Source organism: Panthera leo, chromosome C1 (genome assembly GCF_018350215.1).
Source record: "Panthera leo isolate Ple1 chromosome C1, P.leo_Ple1_pat1.1, whole genome shotgun sequence".
NCBI classification, from domain to species: domain Eukaryota; kingdom Metazoa; phylum Chordata; class Mammalia; order Carnivora; family Felidae; genus Panthera; species Panthera leo.
The window spans coordinates 90,383,252-90,406,512 of record NC_056686.1 but is presented as its reverse complement, the minus strand read 5'-3'; positions in this window follow the sequence as shown (position 1 = coordinate 90,406,512).

The window sequence follows — 23,261 nt, the reverse complement described above, 5'->3', positions numbered from 1 at the left end:
TATTGTTGGATACTTTAGTGGTATGCACAAGTTCACAGTTATGGTCATTATAAGACTGTTTTGAATACTTCTCCAATTGTTTTAGAGTAAATTTCTATAAGTGAGATTAACAGGCCACATTTTGAAGGCATTTAAAATATTTTACAACTTTCAGAATTTCTGAACTGACTTAAACATCCACTAGGAGGGCCTGAGAGGGCTTGTTGTGTCCTGCCTGATGGCTAATACTTGCCAGTTATCCATGGGCAGCAGGGCAGTCCAGCTGTGTGCCCCCCTGATGCTGCCTGAGTAAAATTCCAATTTTGTCATATCTTCACTTTCTTGGCTATATAATTTTAGGCAAACTATTTAAACTCTGTCTTCTACTTTGTATTTTAAAATACTGCATGTACATATAATTAATACTTTATTGTACATGCTACATGATTTTGTCACTTCAATTTTTTTGTCATTTATCTTAGTTTATGGTATTTGCTTTCCACACACTTTACATTTTCTTTCTTTCTTTTTTTAATAAGGGAGCTGTTTTTGAAGTTTTGTTTTAGTTTTTATATAGTCACATTAAGTAAATATCATGATTTCTGCCTAAACATGAAAATGATAATTCATACAGGTATAGTCTCTTCATTATTATATCTTCCCCTGAATGTTTGGACTATTCTTATGTTTGGAAAGTTAGCCTTTATTCATGAATGTATTCTAGTACAACTTACACAAAATTTGTAACGGCAAATTTGTGAGATATTCCAAAGTCCGTTTGTGAGAAACTCAAATACAAAACAAAAGTATGAAATAAGGAGCGGAAGTTCTAGTCTTCTTTTACCAATTCTAAGATTAATTGCTGTGAACAATTTCTTTGTATCCTCTGGACTTCCTCTGATATACAAATTCTATCCATTGTTCTATAATTTGCTCCTCACTTAATATGTAGTACAATCCTTCCATATTAGTATGTTGACATATAACTTATTATTTTGATTGCCTATGTAGATTTCCATAATTTGAAAATGTTAAAATGTATGTAATTATTCTTAAGTGATAAACCTCTAGACTGACTCTAGTTTTCACTACTGTACAAGGTTCAGCTGTTTTTTTGTTTTTGTTTTTTTTTTTTTACCTATGTCCCTGCATATTTGTACCAATATTTATGAAGGAAAACCTGGAAAACCAACTGATCACTCAAAGGATATGCATATTTAACAGTTTTGTAGAAAATGTCAAATTGCCCCCAGTTTGCCCTTCCATCCATCCTTAAAAGCATGTCTGTGGTTCATTCTTTAACAAATGTTCAGTATTTACCATCTGCTTTTCTATCTAATGTAACTAACTTATTTTTTTATTCTGAATATAATTTGAATTTCTTTTTATTCTTTGATGTCCCAGATTACATGAAGACCTGTCCTAGATTTGTCTCTAAGGAAACATTTTCCATACTGAGTATTTTATGTTTTCTCCTTTTCCATTATTTCTATTTCCTATTTGTAGTATACTTGAACTGCTCGTGAAATTTCTATTAGATATGTGTTGGATCCTTCCAATCTACCCTCTATGTCTTTTGAAGCTTTTTTATAGTTTTATATTATTTTTTATTTTGAACTGTATATTGGAAAAAAATAAGTATATCTTCTAGACTATGAATTCCATCTTAAATCTAATTTGTTCTTGAACAACTTATTCTCTATGTAGAAATTTGGAATTATTTTAGTAATCAGGTTTTTAATTTCTGAGAACTAAAATTAACATCTTTCCATGTATTAGTTACTGCTAGTTTTCTACCATTTCATCCTTCTCTTCTTTGTCAACAGAATATGGAATGGTAATATGCTCAGCTAAAACAAAAACTAAAACAAAAAAAAGAAAGAAAGAAAGAAAAAAAGAAAGAAAAGATAAAGGAAGGAAAGAAAGAAATGAAGGAAAGAAAGAAGGGAAGGAAAGAAGGAGAAAGAAAAGAGAAAGAGAGAAAGAAAAGAAAGCAATGAAAGAAAGAAATGAAGGAAAGAAAGAATGGAAGGAAGGAAAGAAAAAGAAAAAGAAAAACAAAAGCCTTAATTTTCCAGCCTCCCTTGCAGCAGTATTGTGTTCTGGTAAACAGTTGACAATGGGCTCTATGGAAGTAAAAAGCACAAGCTTTGCAGCTTTTTCTGATTCCATGGTGTAAATACTCAGAGCTAGAGTTACCTGAGTTACTTCCTTCATTCTCTCTCTGGCTGAAAAGTCTGTTCTTAAACTCTGTCAAGGAACATGTTTACATTATCTCTCTATCTCTCTATATCTCTATCTATCTAGTGTTCACTGAGAACAAACACCATAGCCAGGCACACGGAATACTTGTCTGGAATGAACTAGCTGCTGACTACTCCTTGGTTTATTCACTCCCTCCAGCAGTGGTGAACCTAGACCTTGGGTCCAGATTCCTGACAGGCAATTCCATTTAATTCAGAAACTATCCTATTATGACCAATGGAATTGCATGCTGTTTTTGTTTGTTTGTTTGTTTGTTTGTTTTACTCTAAGTTTGTGTCATTAATCCAGTGCAGTGTCCTTTATATTTTCAGATTATTCCTCAGTGGATGGCTCCTTCTTGGTTTTATATTGAAACTGTGAATTGTTTTTATATTTATATTTCTTCTGTTACTGAAATCATCTTCTGGGGAAGAAGTGTGTATTTTATATGTTGAATTGGAACCAGGTAAACTTTAGACTCAGACAGCAACATTTTATTTATTTATTTATTTATTTATTTATTTATTTATTTATTTATTTAAATGTTTATTTGTTTTTGAGAGAGAGAGAAAGAGAGAGAGGAGTGAGCAGGAGCGGAGGAAGGGCAGAGGGAGAGGGAGACACAGAATCTGAAGCAGTCTCTAGGCTCTGAGGCGTCAGCAGAGCCCAATGTGGCCTCAAACCCATGTACCCTGAGATCATGGCCTGAGCCAAAGTCATATGCTTAACAGACTGAACCACCCAGGTGCCTCAGACAGCAACATTTTAAAGGTCATGATCTCACAGTTCGTGAGTGTAAGCCCCATGTTGAACTCTGTGCTGACAGTGTGGAGCCTGGTTGGAATTCTCTCTCCCTCTTTCTGTCTTTCCACTCCCCCCCCCCCCAAAATAAATAAATAAATTTTCAAAAATGCTAAAAAAAATCGTATGTTGAATAGAATGTCATAAATGCAGTGCATAAGGAAAAAGACATTAAAGTTATATTTGCTATGGTCCTACTTTGTGAACTTCTTAGTGCTTGTAATCACTTAAGATTTTATACTTGGTAAACACTTTCCATGTCATTAATATTTGAGAGAATTCTTTTATTCTACAATATTTTAGTTACTTGCCTCTTTTAGAATTTTAGGGAGCTTATTTTTCTGTTGGTTATCTTGTTTTACTTTTTAAGCAATATCACGGTGAGCATCATTTTACCTAAATCTTTGGTTACATATAACTAAATCTTTAGTATAATTTTGGAGAAATGAAATCAGACCAAGAATTTCCACTTTCCAAATAAATATTGATATAAATAATTGAATTAATTGGATAGTGGTATTTCAGGTGGAGATGCTAGGTAAGACAAAGGATTGGGCTTAGGAGTGAAACATGTGGTTTTAATCTTAGTTCTGTTTACAGGCTGAATGAATTTGGGAATACCCTTTAATCGCTGTATGTAATCTGGAGATTATAGGGGCACCTGGGTGGCTTGGTAGTTTAAGCGTCAGACTCTTGATTTTGGCTCAGGTCATAATCTCATGGTTTGTGAGACTGAGCCCCGTGTTGGGCTCTGTGCTGACAGCATGGAGCCTGCTTGGGATTCACTCCCTCCCTCTCTCTCTTTGCTCCTCTTCCGCTCATGCACACGCATGTGGCTCTCTCTCTCAAAATAAATAAATAAACTTAAGAAAAAAGGAGGTTGTGATGTCTTGCACAGGGGAGTGTTGAGAAGATGAAATGAATGCCCTATGTAAATCGCTCTGTACTTGGTAAATAGTGATTCCTCAGTCATGTTTAGGTATAGAAGTTATATGCTGCAGTAGTACACATCTGTGTGGTCATACAGCATCAACTCTGGCTGAAAATAAATGCTCTTTTTATTGATATGTTATCAATAGTTTTACAGAGTTTCAATAGTTACCAAAGGTTTTGAACTCTTTTATCATTAGTGTTCTGAACTAAGCCATTTAGTCCATTACCTCAATTTTCTTCCAGTTATAGTTTCTCGGTTCTAATTTATAATTTGATTGAATTTCATCTTTAATTTTTCTACGAGTGAGCTCTGCTTTATGTTAACTGGCTTCATGCATATTTGCTCAGCATATTTTTAATGGAGCTTTTGTATCTTCAGAAAAATCACTATAATTGTTACTTCCACCCCTCTAGGCTTCTCCAGATTGTTTGAGAAGGCAGGGTTGACTCTGTGGATAATTACACAGTTTGTGGATAATTACATGAGAAAATTATTTGCTTTCTGGGAATTTTTTTTTTTTTTTGGTAAAAGTCTAACATAGCAACACTTGAGACAAGATCATATATACCAACAAGAATTCATATTGTCACAGTTAAAGAATAGAAAAAGTGCTATCACTGAATTTTGAAATATTGAATACCTACCATGGAGCAGGCTTTTTACTAAGGATCGTAAACAAGACACATATGGCCCGTAATCCCCTGGATTTTATATTCTAAAAAAAGTAACAAGAGTGACTCACATTCCAGAGCCAAATGGCTCCATGGCTCATTGAAGCTATACATGAAAATTAGTCTTCTATTAACCCATTAGAAGGCATCCAAATTAATGGCATATTCCAATACACTCGAACAAAGAGAAACCTGATAATAAACAGTTACTCTTGCCAGTGTATATGTATATATATGTAAGGAATAAATCACAAACTTTCCCTTCAGCTTTATATGCATATTACAGCTTTTAAAGGAGTGGGCTCAGCAGAACACCATTGCCGCTGTAACTGTTTTCCATTTCCCAGTCTGCACAATGACATGAACTAGAATTCTTACTTCTCCCTGAATATCCATGACCTTAGGGAAGCATCTGAGGTTTTTTGGCAATGGGGCAGAATATTTGAAATTTTTATAGTTTTGAATAAATAGAATTTATATTATATTATTATAACACATATATGAAGTGTAATGAACATAATATATTAATAGGTAAAAATACATTTTTATATTTTATGCCCTGTGTGCATGCTGCATGTTCCATTTAAATCTCTTTATCCACCTTACATTTGGATTTTAATAACCTATTAAAATTTGTTTAATACCATTTAAATGTTAAATGTTAAATTGATCTCACTGACAGAGAAAATGTATGCCAAATCATTTAATTCTTGTATGATCTTCCCATGAAGGTGGACAGGAATGTCCCTTGATTGGACATGGTAGCTTTTGAAAGCAGCCTAATAGTGAATGGGCCTTTTAAGCAAATTAATTTCACTATTGCACATATTGAACTTGTGGTTAAGTAAAGCCTTTCAGGGTTTCCTCACACACATTGCTGTCAGATCGGATCACTGTAATGATCTGCCTGGCTCCTGTCCCCATTGCATGCCAATCCTGAGGGAATTGAGGCCCCACAGTAAACTTTAAAAATCCTGTATTTGGGCCTTGACAATTTCTCATTTGTACACCAACAGTTTTGTAACTAGGTTTCTGTTTTTTTCTCTTCGCTTTTTGGATGGAAGTTTTTCCTAGAGAGCTCGGGGCTAACAACTGGCACCATCTCTTGTCTCTCTAAGTCCTGAACCGTATCTTCATTCCTTAGTTCAAGTCTTATTCTTAAACAAGATGTGTGTCTAATCAACAAAATCCTGTTTCTTTACATTCTCCCCATTGCATTCTTAACTGATAGAGACATCACTCTTGATTTGTAAGCATGCATGCTAGGCTTATGTTGTTAACATGTTCTGGTTCATTTTAAACTCCTTGCCTTAGGTATCCTTCACTGTATACTTATCTATTAGTCCTGTCTCTAATTCTCCTTAAAAAAAAAAAGTCAAGCTTACTGGGGTATAATTTGTGTAGTGGGCAGATCGTAAAATAGCCCCCAAAGATCTATCCCCTGGTATTCACATATTTGCGTGATTCCCTCCCTTCATGTGTAGGCTGGATGTGGTGACTCATTTCTGATGAATAGAATAAGGCAAAAGTGGTGGACTGTCATTTCCAAGGTTAAAAATTACGGTGGCTTCTGTCTTGGGCTGCCTTCTTTTGATCTCTTGCTTGCTCATGTTGTGGGAAGCCAGCCGTCGTGCTGTGAGCTACACTACGGAGACACCCACCTCTCAAGGAACTGAGGAAGATCCCTGGTCAACAGGCAGTGAGGAACTGAGTTCTGCCAACACTCACTGAGTGGGCTTGGAAGTGGATTCTATCTCTACTGAACCCAGCGATGACTGTAATCCCAACCCGCCACTTGACTGCAGCCTTGTGACAGACTGAGCCACAGGCGCCCAGCAAAACTAAGCCTGGATTTCTGATAAACAGAAATCATGAGATAGTAAGTGCTTATTGTTGTCAGCTACTATGTTTGGGGATACTTTGGTAGGGAACAATAGATAAGTAGAATAATTCCCATACAGTATACTTCACCTTTTTAGATATACAGTTCTTTGAGTTTTGGCAAATGCATACATTTCTGTGCCAACATCACAATTCAGATACGGGACATTTCCATCCCTCATCCCGAAATGTTCCCTTTTGATACTTTCTTTTTCTTTCTTTTTTTCTTTTTAAGTCTATTCATTTATTTTTGAGAGAGAGAGAGAGAGAGAGAGAGAGAGAGAGAGAGAGAGCGCAGAGGAGGGCAGAGAGAGGGGAGAGAGAGAATCCCAAGCAGGCTCCACACTGTCAGCACGGAGCCTGATGTGCAGCTAGAACCTCACAAACTGTGAGATCACGACCTAAGCCAAAATCAAGAGCTGAACAGTTAACCAGCTGAGCTGCCCAGGCACCCCCCTCTTGATACTTTCTAATCAGTGTCTTCCAGCTTCTATAGCCCCTGGCAAACTGATCTGTCTCCTGTCCCTATGATTTTGTTTTTTCCAGAATGCCATATAAATGGAATCACACAGTAGGCAGCCTTTTGTGTCTGTTTTCTTTCACTTGAGTGAAAGGAGTTGAGTCCTTTTTACTGCTGACCAGTATTCCATTTCATGTATGTAGCACAGTTATTTCTCTATTACCAGATAATGAGCATTTGGAATATTTCCAGTTTGGGGTGATTATAATAAAGGTACTATAAACATTTGCAAATGCTTTTGCGTGGCCATATGTTTTCCCTCTTGGTTAAATACCAGAGGGTAGGGATTATATGGTTGCATGTAAGCATAGGTTTAACTTTATAAAAACTATTAATGTATTTTCAAAAGTGAGTACACTTTACATTACCACTATTAATGTGGTGACAGTTCCAGCTGCTCTGTATCCTCAACAGGTGTTGGTATTATCAGATTTATTTTCCATTTTAGCCACTGAAATATATTTTCTATTTTAGCCATTGTGAATCTAATTTGTATTCTCCTAATGACTGATGATGTGAAGCATCTTTTCATTATTTGTTTAAATTTATTTATTTATTTATTTATTTCATCATTTATTTAAATTTATTTATTTCAATTGCTGAACCAAACTTGTGATCCTAGGATAAAGCACACTTACTTTTATGGTGGATTTTATTGATTCAATTTTCTAATAATCTATGTTATGAAGTATGTTGGTCTGTACACTTCTTTTCTTATAATAGCCATGTCTTTTTCATATTAGTATAGATCTAGTGAGTTGGGAACTCACATGATGACTTGAGAAGTGTTTTTTGGAAGAATTTGTGTAGAATTGGTATTGTTCTTATGAGTATAGATATTATCAGAGATATATCAAAACTAGAAAATTTCTTTATTCTTCTTTCAGTTAAAAGTTAAATGATTCTTCAGGAGTGTTTTTTTTTTTTTTTTTCTTCACAAACACTTGATTCTTTCCTCTTTGCTCCTTTGTAGTATAGATTAGGAAAATATAGTTTCTCTCTTCTCTCTCTTTTATTTTAGAGAGAGAGAGAGCAGGGGAAAGGGACAAAGAGAGAGAGAGAAAGAGAGAGAGAGAGAGGGAGAGGGAGAGAATCCTAAGGAGGCTCCATGCTCAGCACAGAGCCTGACGCTCCGGGATCCAACGTCCTGGGATCATGACCTGAGCTGATATGAAGAGTTGGACACTCAGAACTGAGTCACCCAGGAGCTGCCCCTCTCTTGCTTCTCAATAAGGAATCATCCTAACACTCTTCTCCAAACACCAGGATTTATTCTTAGATTTGTCACACACACATACACACACACACACACACACACACTTTTTGTTAAATACTGGCATTTCCCTTTCTATTAAGAAGTATTTACTTGAGATTTCTCATTCTATTCACATGTTATTTGTCAGTTCCATAGCTCCAAATTATGTTACTATGCACAAAACTATATTTGCCTACTTGTGTTAAAATATTAAGCCCCAATTTCTCACCCTTATTTGTGCAATGACAAACATATAGTACCAAGAGTTAATTCATAGATTCAGAATTATCTTCTCACTGTGTACAGGTATTGTGCTTAGGCAATGAGGATAGGACAAGGAAGACAGACATGTTTTCTACTCTTATGGGACTATAGACAAGTGGGGAAGACAGTATTTTTACTAAACCACATAATTCCAATTTTGCGTAGATCATCCCTGTCTTTTGGGTACCTGGCTTGCTCAGTAAGTAGAGCATGTGACTCTTGATTTGGGGGGTGTGGGTTCAAGCCCCACATTGGTCATGGAGCCTACTTAAAAAAAATAAATTAAAATAAATTAAAGAAATAGATCGTCCCCCCCTTTTTTTCATCCTAATATTGGGAGAGGTCATTGAAAGGACATAAGCATGGTCTGAACTTCAAGCTAGACTTGGTAATAGGAGGCTTCTCACCCCCCTCTGCTGTCCTTGGAATGTGTGTTTTCTTTGCCTTCCCTGCTCCCAGAAGCTTCCACAAGGATTTAGCCTTAAGATAGTGATGTGGTGTTGAGACCCTCTGGATGACATATGTGACTGAACCCGGTGAGGGCTTTGTATCAACTTTTACAATTTGGCTGACAAGTACAGAGATAACTTACTCACTGTGCCTGTCCAAGACAAGCATCACATGTAAATTTCCTTGTCTATTAAACTTGCCACCTCCCAATCTGGAGCGGCCTGCTCTTTAATATCTCCTTAACCGCTGTGTGTGGGTGCTCGTTTCAGATTACACCTGAGAAGCTTCCAAAGTTGCAAACCAGCACCTAAGAATGCTGGAAGTCTTCTTTACTGAGATTTTTCTCTCTCATCATTTTTTTCCTTTAGTATTTACTTTGCATACAGGTGAAAGAATGGAGGATTTTCTTCTTACCCTTCATATTTCAATTGAAAATTTTTTTGAATGGTCATTGAAAACACATTGTTTATAACCCATTATATTGTTGACAAATGTGGCATAGGAAGTCAAATCCATTTGCTTAGTGATTTGCACATTTTTGAATTTTACGAAAGTCTCAGTCACAGTTCAGGAATAGAGCATACCTCTGTCTATGCCAGCAGACTTACATGGCAGTATTTTACCTATCCTGCAATACTTCTGTTTTTTCTTCCCCCTTCTTGGAGCAAACATGAGTTTCACTTTCTGGATTAGAGGATCTGAGTTTTTCTGTCTTTAGCAATATTCCCTGGTACCTGTTTTGACTTGAAGTGAGGCATAATTCCTTTTGATATTTAGTACAATCCAATTCATACCATTGGTCTCTTAAAACTGGGTTTTATTCCATTCCAAACTCACTGAAATTATGGTTTTTTAAATGTTTAGGGTTTTTACCATAAAAGCAATGCATATAGCTTAAGATATATGGATAAAAATGATGCAAAGTTAAAAAGTAGTCTTGGGTGCCTGGGTAGATCAGTCGGTTAAGCATCCAACTTTGGCTCAGGTAGTGATTTCATGGTCCGTGAGTTTGAGCCCCACATCAGGCTCTGTGCTGACAACTCGGAGCCTGGAGCCTGCTTCGGATTCTGTGTCTCCCTCTCTCTCTCTGTCCCTCCCCTGTTCATGCTCTGTCTCTCTCTGTTTCAAAAATAAAACATTAAAAAAAAGTAGTCTTGTGGGTACCTGGTGGCTCAGTCAGTTAAGCGTCAGACTCCTGCTTTTGGCTCAGGTCATGATCTCATGCTGATAGTGCAGAGCCTGCTTGGGATTCTTTCTCTCCTCAGCTCTATGTCCCTCCCCCGTTTTCCCTCTTTCTCTCAAAATAAATAAATAGGCTATTTAAAAAATTTTAAATGTAGTCTCTTTTCAAAACTATTTTTTCTGAGGTGTGCTTACAGAAATTAAAAATGTTTAACAAGAAATGAAGACCTCAAATATATATGAATAATTGCCTTTTAAATATATTTTTTCTGGGTATAGAATTCCAGAGTTTTTGTTGTTATTGTTGATAAAAACTGTTCCATTGTCTCCTAGCTTGCAGTTATTCTTAGGAGGAGTCCACTATTATTTTTATTTTTATTCCCTTTTATGCTATGTTTCTGACTGATTTTAATATCTTTTTCTTTGTCACCGGTTTTAAGCAATTCGACTGTGATGTACCTTAGTATAGTTTTCTCATGTTTGGGGTTTGTCAAGCTTCTTGAATTTCTAAGTTTATAGTTTTCATCAACTTTGGAAAGGTTTGGCCATTATGCCTTAAATTTTTGTTTAATTTTTTTCCTGTTCTCTTATCCCTGTTTCAGAATTCCAATTATACATATGTCTGACCCATTAAAGTTCTCCCAAATCTCAATGATGTATTCATTTATTTTAGGCTTTTTTCCCTCTCAGTGTTTCATTTTTTATTCTATTGCTATGTTGTCACATTCTCCACTGTCTTATCCTATAGTATTTAATATGCTGTTAGTCATATCAAGTATATTTTTAATCATAGACATAATTTATATAATCCCTTAAAGTTCAATTTTTTAGAAAATATATTTCATGGCTCTGCTTAACATACTCATACATGCTTCCTCTACTTTCTTGCATACTTCCTTTAATTTCTTGACACATCAAATAGTTTAAGTTATTTCAAAATATCCTGGTCTTTTGATTCTATTGTTACTGTCATTCCTATTGATTGACTTATCTCATCATTATACATGATGTTTTCCTGCTGACTTGCCTGCCTGCTAATTTCTGATTGGATGCCACACATTTTGAATTGTAACGTTCTGAGTGCTGGATTATTTTGTATTTTATACACTCCAGTTTTATTCTGGTATAGGTAAATTATTTTGAAACAGACTGATCCTTTCAAGGCTTGTGATTAAGCTTTTTTAGATTGGATATGAGTAGTCTGTAGTCATGTCGCACTAATGAAGTAATACTACTCCTCAGGTGCATGTATCATGAGGCTTGCCACTGTCTGCTGGGACATGCGCTACACCTAAATTCGTGTTACCCCTAGGAATTCTTTCTTCAGTTCTTTTCCTGTGATTCTTTTCTCACCCTTGTATGATAAGTACTCAGCTGAGGACTCATGGAGAATACTCTCCAGCTTTCCCAAGTTCTTTCTGTGCAGTACCCCTCTCTCTAATACTCTTTCTGCATAGTTTGGCTGCCTTTCTCTTCTTGAGTTCTCAATAAAGTCTCCTCAGTTCATGAAGAGGACCAGGATATGTTTACGGGCAGTGGCCTGGAAATGCTAGTCCCCTGAGACAATGGTCTCATCTCATTGCTTCCATTTATTACCACCAACAGTGGACCCTTTCTATTTCCTTACACACTTGGTAATAATGGATTTTGATATTCTTATCTGTCTATGCTCACTGTCTTGTGATATCTATTATTGAAGGTCTGAAAAACATTAATTTACATATTTTGTCTGGTGTCTTACTTCCTTAAAGTAGGGGTTAAATCTGGTCCTTTGTTACTTCATCACAGAAGATATAGCCAAAGTCCCCCAAGATAGAGCATGTTTTAGTTCTAATATGCCACTATGTTCTTTTTCTAGAATTTCCAAGTTTCTACTGGGATTCTTTATTTGTTCACTCATTCTGCCATCTTTTGCTATAAATCCTTTAACATATCTATTATAGTTCTTTCAAAGTCCTTTTCTGCTAATTTCTGCACCTCGGACATCTGCTTGTATGCTTTTGTTGACTTTTTTTCATGATTATGGGCTACATTATCCTGTAATTTTTAATTGAGGTGGCTTGCAGATACTCTGGATTTTCTTACCTCCTCTATATTGGAATTAATTCTAGCTGGCAGTTAAAGTTTCATAACCATTTATTTATGTATTAACTGATTTGTTAGATTTTGTTACAGATTCAGGATACAAACCTTTGGCGAATGGAATATATGTGTTACAAATACCTTTTCCAGGCATGCCTGGTTAGCTCAGTAGGTTGAGTATCCAACTTCAGCTCAGGTCATGATCTTGTGGTTTGTGGGTTTGAGCACCATATGGGGCTCTGTGCTGACAGCTCAGAGCCTGGAGCCTACTTGGGATTCTGTGTCTCCCTCTCTCTCTCTGCCCCTCCCCTGCTCATGCTCTATCTCTCTCAAAAACAAATAAACATTTAAAAAGATACTTTTTACACTCTGTGACATACCTTTACTTTCTCCTAATAATACCTTTTGATTAAAGAAGTTTATTATTTTGAAATAGTACACTTATATGTGGTTTTTTTTTATGTTACTCTCTATACATATTGTATCAATTTGTACTACCACCAACAGTGGATACTTTCTATTTCCTTATACATTTGGTAATAATGGGTTTTGATATTTTTATGTGTATCCATATCTTAGGTAAGAAATTGTATATTATTGTTTAAATACATTTTATTCAATAAATATTAATTCAGAATCTGTTGTATAGCTAAAAAATTTCTTTCTGCATTATCTGAATAGACTATACATCATATCCGCAAAGTTACAACTCTCAAGTATGTTCATTCCAGCTCCAGGATGGGATGGGATTGGAGTGAGAGAGCTAGATATAAACCAATAACAAACACGATAAGGTGGTAAAACTATGCAGGAAGTTAAAACAGAGTTATGTGACAGACATTGGATAGTTGGCAATTTTATTTTGGGTAGACTGGAAATGCTTACTTGAGAGACCGATTTTTAAGCTAAGATTTAAAAAAAACAAGAAGGAGCCAGTCATAGGAAGAAAGAAGGAAAAACTACCAGAAAGAGGGAAGTGCTAGTGCAAAATGTGTTACTCAAATATGAATTTTATTTGTGAAACAAAAAGGGAAAACACTGTGGCTATGGCAAACAAACATGTGGGGGCAAGACAAAAGTCATCAGAACTCAAATTTAGTAACTGGCACACTAAAGTTGAAGGATGGAAAGATATGATAAGAAAGGTGCCCAGGACAAAGGGATGAATTGCAACAGGTCCAAACAAGTTCTAGACATTTAATTCTCAATTTCTAAATCTTCATTGCATCTAGGGTTGGAAATGCCAACTAGTTCTAGCCAATAATGTATATGGGGAAGTGAGCTGTGGAGGGGCACATTAGTAAATGCTTTTGTTCCTAGATAAAAAAAAACAAAACAAAACCAAAAAAAAAAAACAAAAAAAAAAAACAAACCAAGATATGCACCATGTGTTCTTTCAGCATTGTTTCCTGGCTTTGAATATTCTGATGATGTCAGACACTATGGTGGCTATCTTCAAGCCGTGTGCTTATAAAGAAGCCAAAAAATATTTTATTTATCCAACAAATATTTGGCTTACTGAAAGGGAGAGAGTGGAGTTGCCCTCCATCGTGATGGAAATTTGGTAGTTGAGCAGAGTTTCAATGGTAGATGAAGTGTTCAGTTTTAGACGTGTTAAATTTGTGATCCTATTTGACAGTCAACCAGTTGAACTCATGGGAGAAGTGGATGGTAATAGGGACGTTCATTGGAGAAGAGTGTAAAAATGTGAAATATGGGAAACTGAACAGAGCAGGGAAATGCAGGGTTATTAGGAAACACTAAGCCATCTAATGTTGGAGATCATGAATTTACATGAGTGTGGTTATAATGAAAGACTGTGGAATTTAAGTTTAACAATGATGGAAGTCAGGAACTGAGGGAATTGAGGGACAGCAAAAAGTAACTTTAATGCATTAAAGTCCCCTGGAAAAGCGACACTAAAATGGAATAATTGGAAATTGTCTTCAGGGACTGGATGACTGAAACTTGGTTTATAAATTGGATGTAATTATTAGTAATGTAAGCCATGGGATCAAGTAGCCAAAGTACACTATAAGATCAACTTGTTGGAGGGGAGGTCAAGGAACTGAGACGCCAAGGGATTGGAAAGATCACATGAATAGATAATTAAGTTACCCAGAATTATGACAGGAGTGGCATTGGTGAAAGTGATCATGATTCAGGAGCTAAAATATTTAGAGAGTTACAGTGAGGGTCTGTGGGTGACTGCAATATGGAGGGATAGCTAGTGGCATAGTTTAATGGTATACAATTCAAAGTTGGGGGAGGTAAGGAAGAAGGGAAATAGTGTCATATTAAACTGAGACTGGAGAAGTAGATTCATGGATTTAAATCAACTGAGCCCTTCCTGACACTGTCAAGTCCCTGGCCTACATAAATCTAGTCTCCTATTATGTAACATTATTTTTTTTAATTTACTTTATTTTTAAAATTTACATCCAAGTTAGTTAGCATATAGTGCAACAAATGATTTCAGGAGTAGATGCCTTTACCCATTTAGTCAACTCCCCCCTTCCACAGCCACTCCAGTAACCCTCTGTTTATTCTCCATGTTTAAGAGATATGTTTTGTCCCCCTCCCTGTTTTTATATTATTTTTGCTTTCCTTCCCTTATGTTCATCTGTTTTGTAACTTAAAGTCCTCATATGAGTGAAGTCATATGATATTTGTCTTTCTCTGACTAATTTCACTTAGCATAATACCCTCTAGTACCATCCATGTAGTTGCAAATGGCAAGATTTCATTCTTTTTGATTGCCGAGTAATACTCCATTGTACATATATATCACATCTTTATCCATTCATCCATCGATGGACATTTGGGCTCTTGCCATAATTTGGCTATTGTCAATAGTGCTGCTATAAACATTGGGGTGCATGTGCCCCTTTGAAACAGCACACCTGTATCCCTTGGATAAATACCTAGTAGTGCAATTGCTGGGTTGTAAGGTAGTTCTATTTTCAATTTTTTGAGGAACCTCCATACTGTTTTCCAGAGTGGCTGTACCAGTTTGCATTCCCACCAGCAGTGCAAAAGAGATCCTTTCTCCTCATCCTCACCAACACCTGTTGCTGCCTGAGTTGTTCATGTTAGCCATTCTGACAGGTGTGAGGTGGTATCTCATTGTGGTTTTGATTTGTATTTGCCTGATGATGAGTGATGTTGAGCATTTTTTCATGCGTTGGTTGGCCATCTGGATGTCTTCTTTGGAGAAGTGTCTATTCCTGTCTTTTGCCCATTTCTTCACTGGATTATTTGTTTTTAAGGGTGTTGAGTTTGATCAGTTCTTTGTAGATTTTGGATACTAACCATTTATCTGATATGTTGTTTGCAAATATCTTCTCCCATTCTGTCAGTTGCCTTTTAGTTTTGCTGATTGTTTCCTTCTCTGTGCAGAAGGTTTTTAATTTGATGAGGTCCCAATAGTTCATTTTTGTTTTTGGTTCCCTTGCCTCCAGAAACATGTTGAGTAAGAAGTTGCTGTGGCCAAGATCAAAGAGGTTTTTGCCTGCCTTCTCCTTGAGGATTTTGATGGCTTCCTGTCTTACATTTAGGTCTTTCATCCATTTTGAGTTTATTTTTGTGTATGGTGTTAAGAAAGTGATCCAGGTTCATTCTTCTGCGTGTCACTGTCCAGGTTTCCCAGCACCATTTGCTGAAGAGACTGTCTTTATTCCATTGAATATTTTTTCCTGCTTTGTCAAAGATTAGTTGGCCATACGTTTGTGGGTCCATTTCTGGGTTCTCTATTCTGTTCCACAGATCTGAGTGTCTGTTTTTGTGTCAATTATCATGATTGTAAATTCTAGTTCAGACATCTTGCTTCTATTAGGGTTGGTTAAGTCCCTGGCTATTGTTTCTCCCTGCTCTTTCTTTTGGGGTGAATTCCTTCATTTTGTCATTTTGAAGAAATAAAAGGAATTAATAAGGTAAAAAAACTAAAATGAAAAATTAAAAAAAACCCCACACATACACAAAAATCAAATAAATGATGGTAGATCCTGGGTGTGTTTTGGTCTGGTATTGCAAGGAGCTTGATAGATTAGAGGAAAAAAAGGGGGGGGGGGGAGGAAAATGTTTGAAAATTTACAAAAATGAATAAAATGAAACGATAAAAGTAAAATAGAATTTAAAAAATTTACAAAAAAGTAAAAAAATAGTAGAATAAAAAAGTTAAAGAAAATATTTTTAATAAAAATTGAATGCAAAAATAAGGTTTTTCTTTCTGTATTCAGGAAAAAGAAAAATGAAAAAGAAAAAAAAGAAAATTGAACAGATGGACGAGAGAATAGTCTGAAATATGATTGAAATTACATCGTTTTCCCTTAGAAGTCAACTATGAAGTACCTTCTAATCCGTAAACTAAGCAGGCAGAGAGACTTGTGTTCTTAAAGGGAGATTGGCCCAGTTAGGCAGGGCTTAGTGTAATGGCTCCGTTCTCCATTAGATGGCGCTGCTTAGCTCACTGGGGTGGATTGTTGTGGCGCTTACAGGTGTGTATGGGCGTGGGCAGGAGTGGGGTAGTGGTGAAAATCGCGTCACCCAGCTACCCAGTGTCTGCTATCCGAACGCTGTTCTCCCGGATCAGCAATTGCCCACCTGGCCTTTGTCTCTGGCCTCCCTCTACTCCCTGCTTTTACACTGTCTGCAACCAAGCCATCAGGTTGCCAGGCAGCACCTCCCTCCTGAGTTTTATCTCAGATGCGGCTATGTTTCCCAACCCCTCACTTCTGAGGGACTGAGGCTTTGACTCGCTCAGACCTTCTGGGAGAGGGTCTCACCAAGCACTGGCTGGGTGCTGGCTGCACCCAGGAATATTCACAGGACTGTGCTCCTGCCAATGCCCAGAGACTATTGCTGGGTACTAGCCCACCCCAGAAAAAGTTCACGGGATAGTGTAGCAGCAGCGTTTCAAGGATTACAGAAAACCGCAACACACAACTGGCACCAGGCTTCACCCTTTACCACCTTGTTCCAGCATCAGCAAATGTGGTTGTTCTCTGGGGTCTGCTGGGACCACTGGAGTCTGCTGGGGTGGCTGCCAAATGTCCTCCCAGCAGGGGAACCACCTCTCGCCAAGTGACCCAAAGATCCCCGGACTCCACTCTGCTCTTGGGGATTCGCCCTTGTCAGGAGAACTGCCAGGTATCCAGCTGTGGAGTTTCAGACTCTGTGCTCCCCCTGTTTATAGAGTCTTAATGTAATTTAAACCCTCTCCTCCCCTTTGTTTTTCAGTCCCTGCAGCTGTTTCCACTTTTCCACTTTCTCTCCAGCTACTTTTTGTGGTGGGGGTGCTTTTCCTGAACTTCCCCTCCCCCCCCCCCCACCGTCCTCTCTCCTCAAACAAAAACAGCTTCCTGCCCTCTTTGGCTTCTCTCTCCCCCCAGTTCACCTCTCCGCACCACATACCTGCTGAGTTCTGTGGTTCAGGTTGTGCAGATTGTTGTGTTAATTCTTAGATCAGTTTTCTAGGTGTGCATGATGGTTTAGTGTTGATCTGGCTGTATTTCATGGATGTGAGATGCAAAATAAGCTTTCATGCTGTTCCTCCATCTTGGTCCCTGAGTAACATTATTTGCTTTAGCCTCTGCTTTTTCGGTTTGTTGTTATTTGCAACCAAATTGATCCTAATATAACAAATATGGGTTGTTTTTTAGCAGGTGTCTGATTTAATCTAATGTAAATTTTAAAAAGAACATTTTCGCTGCTCCATGGAAAATGTGATATATGGAAGCAAAGATAGAGGCAAAATTACTAGTGGCCAATAATTCAAGAAAAGATGCTCAAACTGACTTTTAATATTTGTTGGCCATTTGCTTGTTTTTATGTCAGTTGCTTGATGTGTGTTTTAAAACAACAGAAATTAATTTTCTCACAGTTCTAGAGGCAAGGAATATGAAATCAAGTGCTGGAAGGGCCACACTCCTCTGAAGCCTCTCAGATAGGATCCTTTCTTGCCTTTTCCAGCTTCAGATATCTCCTGGCATTTCTTGGTTTGTGGCAGCAGTAAGTCCAATCTCTACCTAATTCAACGGCCATCTAACCTACCTGTCTTTGAGCCCAAATTTCCCTTTTCTTATAAGGACACTAGATAATGGGTTAGGCCCCAGCTCAACCCATAATACTTGGTTATATCCTCTGTTTAGTATTTTTACTGGACTATTTGTTTCTTTCTTACTATTATTTTGTAAATTCTTTAAAAATCTAAATTTAAATTTAAATTTATATTTAAAAATATGCTGCAATTTTCCCTTTTTTTAATTTAAAATTTAGTTAACATATAGTGCAATAATGGTTTCAGGAGTAGAATTCAGTGATTCATCACTTACATACAACACCGAGTGCTCATCACAACAAGTGCCCTCCTTCCTACCCATCACCCGTCTAGCCCATCCCCCAACCCACCTCCCTCCATCAACCCTCAGATTGTTCTCTATCATTAAGAGTACTGTGTGGTTTGTTTGCCTCTCTTCTCTTCCTTCCCCCTCCCCATATGTTCATCTGTTTTGTTTCTTAACTTCCACATATGAGTGAAATTATATGGTATTTATCTTTCTCTGACTACTTATTTTGCTTAGCATAGTACATTCTAGCTCCATCCATGTCATTGCAAATGGCAATATTTCATTCTTTTTGATGGCTGAGTAATATTCCTTGTGTATATATTTCACATCTTTGTTTTCCATTTGTTAGTTGATGGACTTTTGGGCAGTTTCCATGATTTGGCTATTGTTGATAGTGGTTCTATAAATTTGAGGTGTAGGTACCCCTTTGAATCTGTTTTTGTATCCTTTGAGTAGTTAATAGTGCAGTTGCTGGATCATAAGATAGTTCTAGTTTTAGTTTCTTGAGGAACCTCTATACTGTTCTCCAGAGTGGCTGCCCCAGTTTGCATTCCCACCAATAGTGCAAAAGGGTCCCCTTTCTCCACATCTTTGCCAACACCTGTTGTTTCTTTTGTTGTTAATTTTAGCCATTCTGGCTAAATTTGATTTGTATTTCCCTGATGGTGAGTAATGTTGAGCATCTTTTCATGTGTCTGTTAGCTATCTGGGTGTCTTTATAAACATTTTTTAAAGTTAGTTTTTACACTTCATTTAGGAAAAAATAGCTATTTGAAACCTTTAATTTTTAATAAGTAGTAGTCCTTCTTTCTTGAAATGATAGCATTTTGTTACTTATGAAATATCTATCATTCCAAAGTTGTCTTCAATGTACACATTTTAATCAATTATCTTTTTAATATTTAAAGAATTGAATTTTTGATTATTTTGGAATTTACTTTTATTGATATCCTAATTATGTTATATTACATCATGGTCTTTAACCCCTTTTATTAGCAAAGAGATCAACTTGTGTTTATTGTCCGTATAACCAATTCCTGCTTCAGGCCAGGTTGATGCATAATATAGGCCCTTACTTCACCTGGAATGGTCCCCCAATGTTCTTTCTTCCTGTTTATCAGGATGAACTGAGTTATTTATGATATATTCCCAAAAGCTTCTTGCTAAGCCAACTTGGAAATTTCTAGGCTTATTCCTTCTAGTCTGAAGTACAGGTTTCTCCTGGGAAATTCTGCTCTTGCAAATTTAACTTTTCCACCTGTGTATGTAGACAATCACTAAATGGGTATACTCTTGAGGGATTTAGGGGAGGAAATATCCTTGAATGGAGGGGTTGGGCATGGATTATAGAGTAGAAGAAACTCCAAGTCTCAATGCCCAGGAGAAAAATGTTAGTGAATAGAGTTCTTGAACCAATATGAATCACAAGTTGTTACTGTTTGCACATAGATTTTTCTTTATTTTTCTTCTTCTTCTTCTTCTTCTTCTTCTTCTTCTTCTTCTTCTTCTTCTTCTTCTTCGTCTTCATCGTCTTCTTCTTTTAAGAAATAAAGAATTTGCAGTCAGGCTTCCTTTAGTGGCCATAAATCTCTCCCAAATGCTAAGAACCTGCTCAAATTTGGCAAGCCAGCTGAGTGAAAAGGTCATCTTCTTGCCTACTGGCAGATTCTGTAGTTTTTACCACACAATTCCCTTTATGGTCATAATTGTCCCTTGCAAAAATATAGTGTTACAGCAGAACTCATAAAACTGCTGCCTCTGGAATAAACAAGAAAGGGCACATTCTCATTTCAAAACAACTTATGCACCAATAGAGTTTAGCTTCGATTTAAAATGGAAAGTAGTGATTCCACTAACAATGCAATATCTTTGATAGACGGCCCGTTTGGCCTTTTAGTACATAGATGAATCTGTTTGCACTTACTTGGATACGTATGTCTTTTAGATTGTATCTAACAGATGATTCTCTCATATATTTACAGTTCCTATAGGACAGCAATGCTCTCTTTGGTTAATCCAGGACTCAGCACACTTTTAAGTGTAAGGAGGAGCTTAATAATACATGTGTTTTCAGCATTTTCAGTCTTGAAAAGAAGCAAAAAGAAAAAGAAAGAAACAGTGCATGGGGAAGAATGGGTGCAGCCTCAGCCTGAAAGAGAATTTAAATTGACCTCCACACTTTGAAGTTGGCAAGAACACGATGTGTGGGAAAATAAAGGATGAACAGTAAGAATCACATATGCAAAACTACTTCTAAATCGGGTAGGGTTTCAGTGAATTATTTCACAGATACAGTAGCCAAAGCCCTATTTTTTGATGGAGGTAATAGTAACTTTTACATTCTGGGACATGAAAAAGGAAATAAAAATTTTGAGGAGCAGGTTAACGAGGCAATAACTTTCCTTCCCAAGGTACCTGACCTGTAGGGAAAGAACATCCCACAGATATATAGTGACGGAGGAGAGGCCATTAGACCACATGAAAAACATAAGACAGGGTATAACTTTTGTGTTTTAAGCCCTGTGGCCCAGTTGTGCTTTGGCTTTGGTAGATGATGGTGTGCAGATGTTGAGAGCTCTAGACCTAGACTGGCTAGATCTGAACCCATATTCTCAAGTCCCTATTCATGTGAGCAAGTCACTTAACTTGGTTCTACTGCAGTTTGATCTATCTATAAAACGGGGCTAATGATAGTGCTTACTTTATGGGGTCTGTGTTAGTATTAAATGGGTTAACATATGTAATGCCCTTAGATCAGTGCCTGATACTGCATAAACACAAAAATTTCAGTTATTGGAAGTAGTTGTAGCAACAGTAATACAAGTTGCATTAGTTTGCTTTGACTGCCATAAGAATGTGCTGCAGACTGGGTGGCTGAAACAATAGAAATTTATTTTCTCAAAGTTCTGGAAGCCATATCTCTAAACTTAAGGTGCCATCAGGGCCATACTCCTTCCTTGCCTCTTCTGGCTTCTTCTGGTGGTTCTTGGTGTTCCTTAGCTTGTGAGGACATTACTTCAGTCTCTGCCTCTGTCTTCACCTGGCCTTCCTCCCTGTGTCTCAATATCCCTCCCCTTTATCCATTTAAATTCAAGATGATCTCTTCTTGAAATCATTAACATTACATCTGCAAAGTTCCTATTTCCAAATAAGGTTAAATTCATGGGTACCTGCGATTAGCGCTTGGGCATATCTTTTGTGGAGGGACACAGTGCAACGCACTGCATACCCCATGCCTAGTGGTTCAGGTATGGTTTATCACACACAATATCCCCACCTCCACCCTGTGTAAGTGTTTTTACACCTGAATTTTTTAAAGTAGCCTGTCTTTTCAATCTCAGCAATAGGTTTAGAATGGGTCAGTAATTCTAATTTGGCCAATCAAACCTTTCCTGGAGTTCTACGACTTTTCTGATATAATGATTTACTATAAGTCTTACATAAGCAGGAGTTAGTTGAGGCCATCAGGCCCAACCACACTTAAAGAAGCCATTTACTTTCCAGTATGAGGAAGGCAGCTTGCAAAAAGAAGCACAACTTTGGCAGTGGGAAGCTGGGAGGGAGGAAGGAAGGGAAGGATGGAAGGGACAAGAAAAAGAAAGAGAATACTTTCTTTTTGTGGTTTAAACAAAAGTTATCTCTTCCTCACTTATAGTACTTATCACTTTATGCCATCGTATTATAGACATTGCCTGCATGTTTCTCTCCTTTATTAGGTGAAGGATTGAAGACTCCTTGAAGGTCAAGCCTGAATGTGATTGATCTTGGTGACCTCTCACAGTTTCTATTCCATTCCACTGGGAACTCAGAAGAAATTTATTGAATGAATGGGAATGGGTGGGATTAAGGAAACTACTCTTTTAAAATCTCTTACTATGTTTTACACAGTGTGCTAAGTATTTTCTGTAAATTATGTCATTTAACCCTTGTAACATCTTTGGAAGGCAAGCATTATTATCTCGCTTTTAGAGATAATTGAGCTGCCACTCAGAAAGTTTCTTGGGATTTCTAAACACCATTTAGTCTCAGTGGTAGAGTTAGGATTTGGACCCAAAGCTGCATAGTTTTAAACTTGGCCTTCAAGTCTACCTGGTCCCCAAATTTAGTGTTCTAACAGAATTTATAACAAGGAGGAACATTTTGGTCAGTTTTTATGAGGATAAATGATAGAGGTGGGACACTTGATTTGAACTTTGAAGAATGGATATAATTCCTATATCTAGAAAAGTATTTTGAAGATGCTTAAAATATATAAAAGAGCTCAAGAAAATTCCTAGTTCAGAACTCTTCAGTAGCTTCTCCTTATGCTTGGGATAAAATCCAAACTTCTGACTGTGTCTTAGAAAGCCTTTCATGACCTGTCATTTGCCTTCTAGCCTAGCCTTATGTATGCCTTGTTCCCAGACATTCTAAAGCTTCCTTTCTGTTCCCCAAACACACTCAACACACTCCTGCCTAGTCACACTAGCATTCCTTTTCTCTGATGCACTCCCCTGAACTCATGACTGGTTCTTTTCTGTCATTCAGATCTCAGAGAGGTAGCATATCAAAAGCAGCTTATTCGCTGCCGTCAAATAAAACTATTTTAATTTTAAATTTTAACACTTCACTCTATTTGACATTTTCTTGTTAGTTTGCTTACTTGAATGTG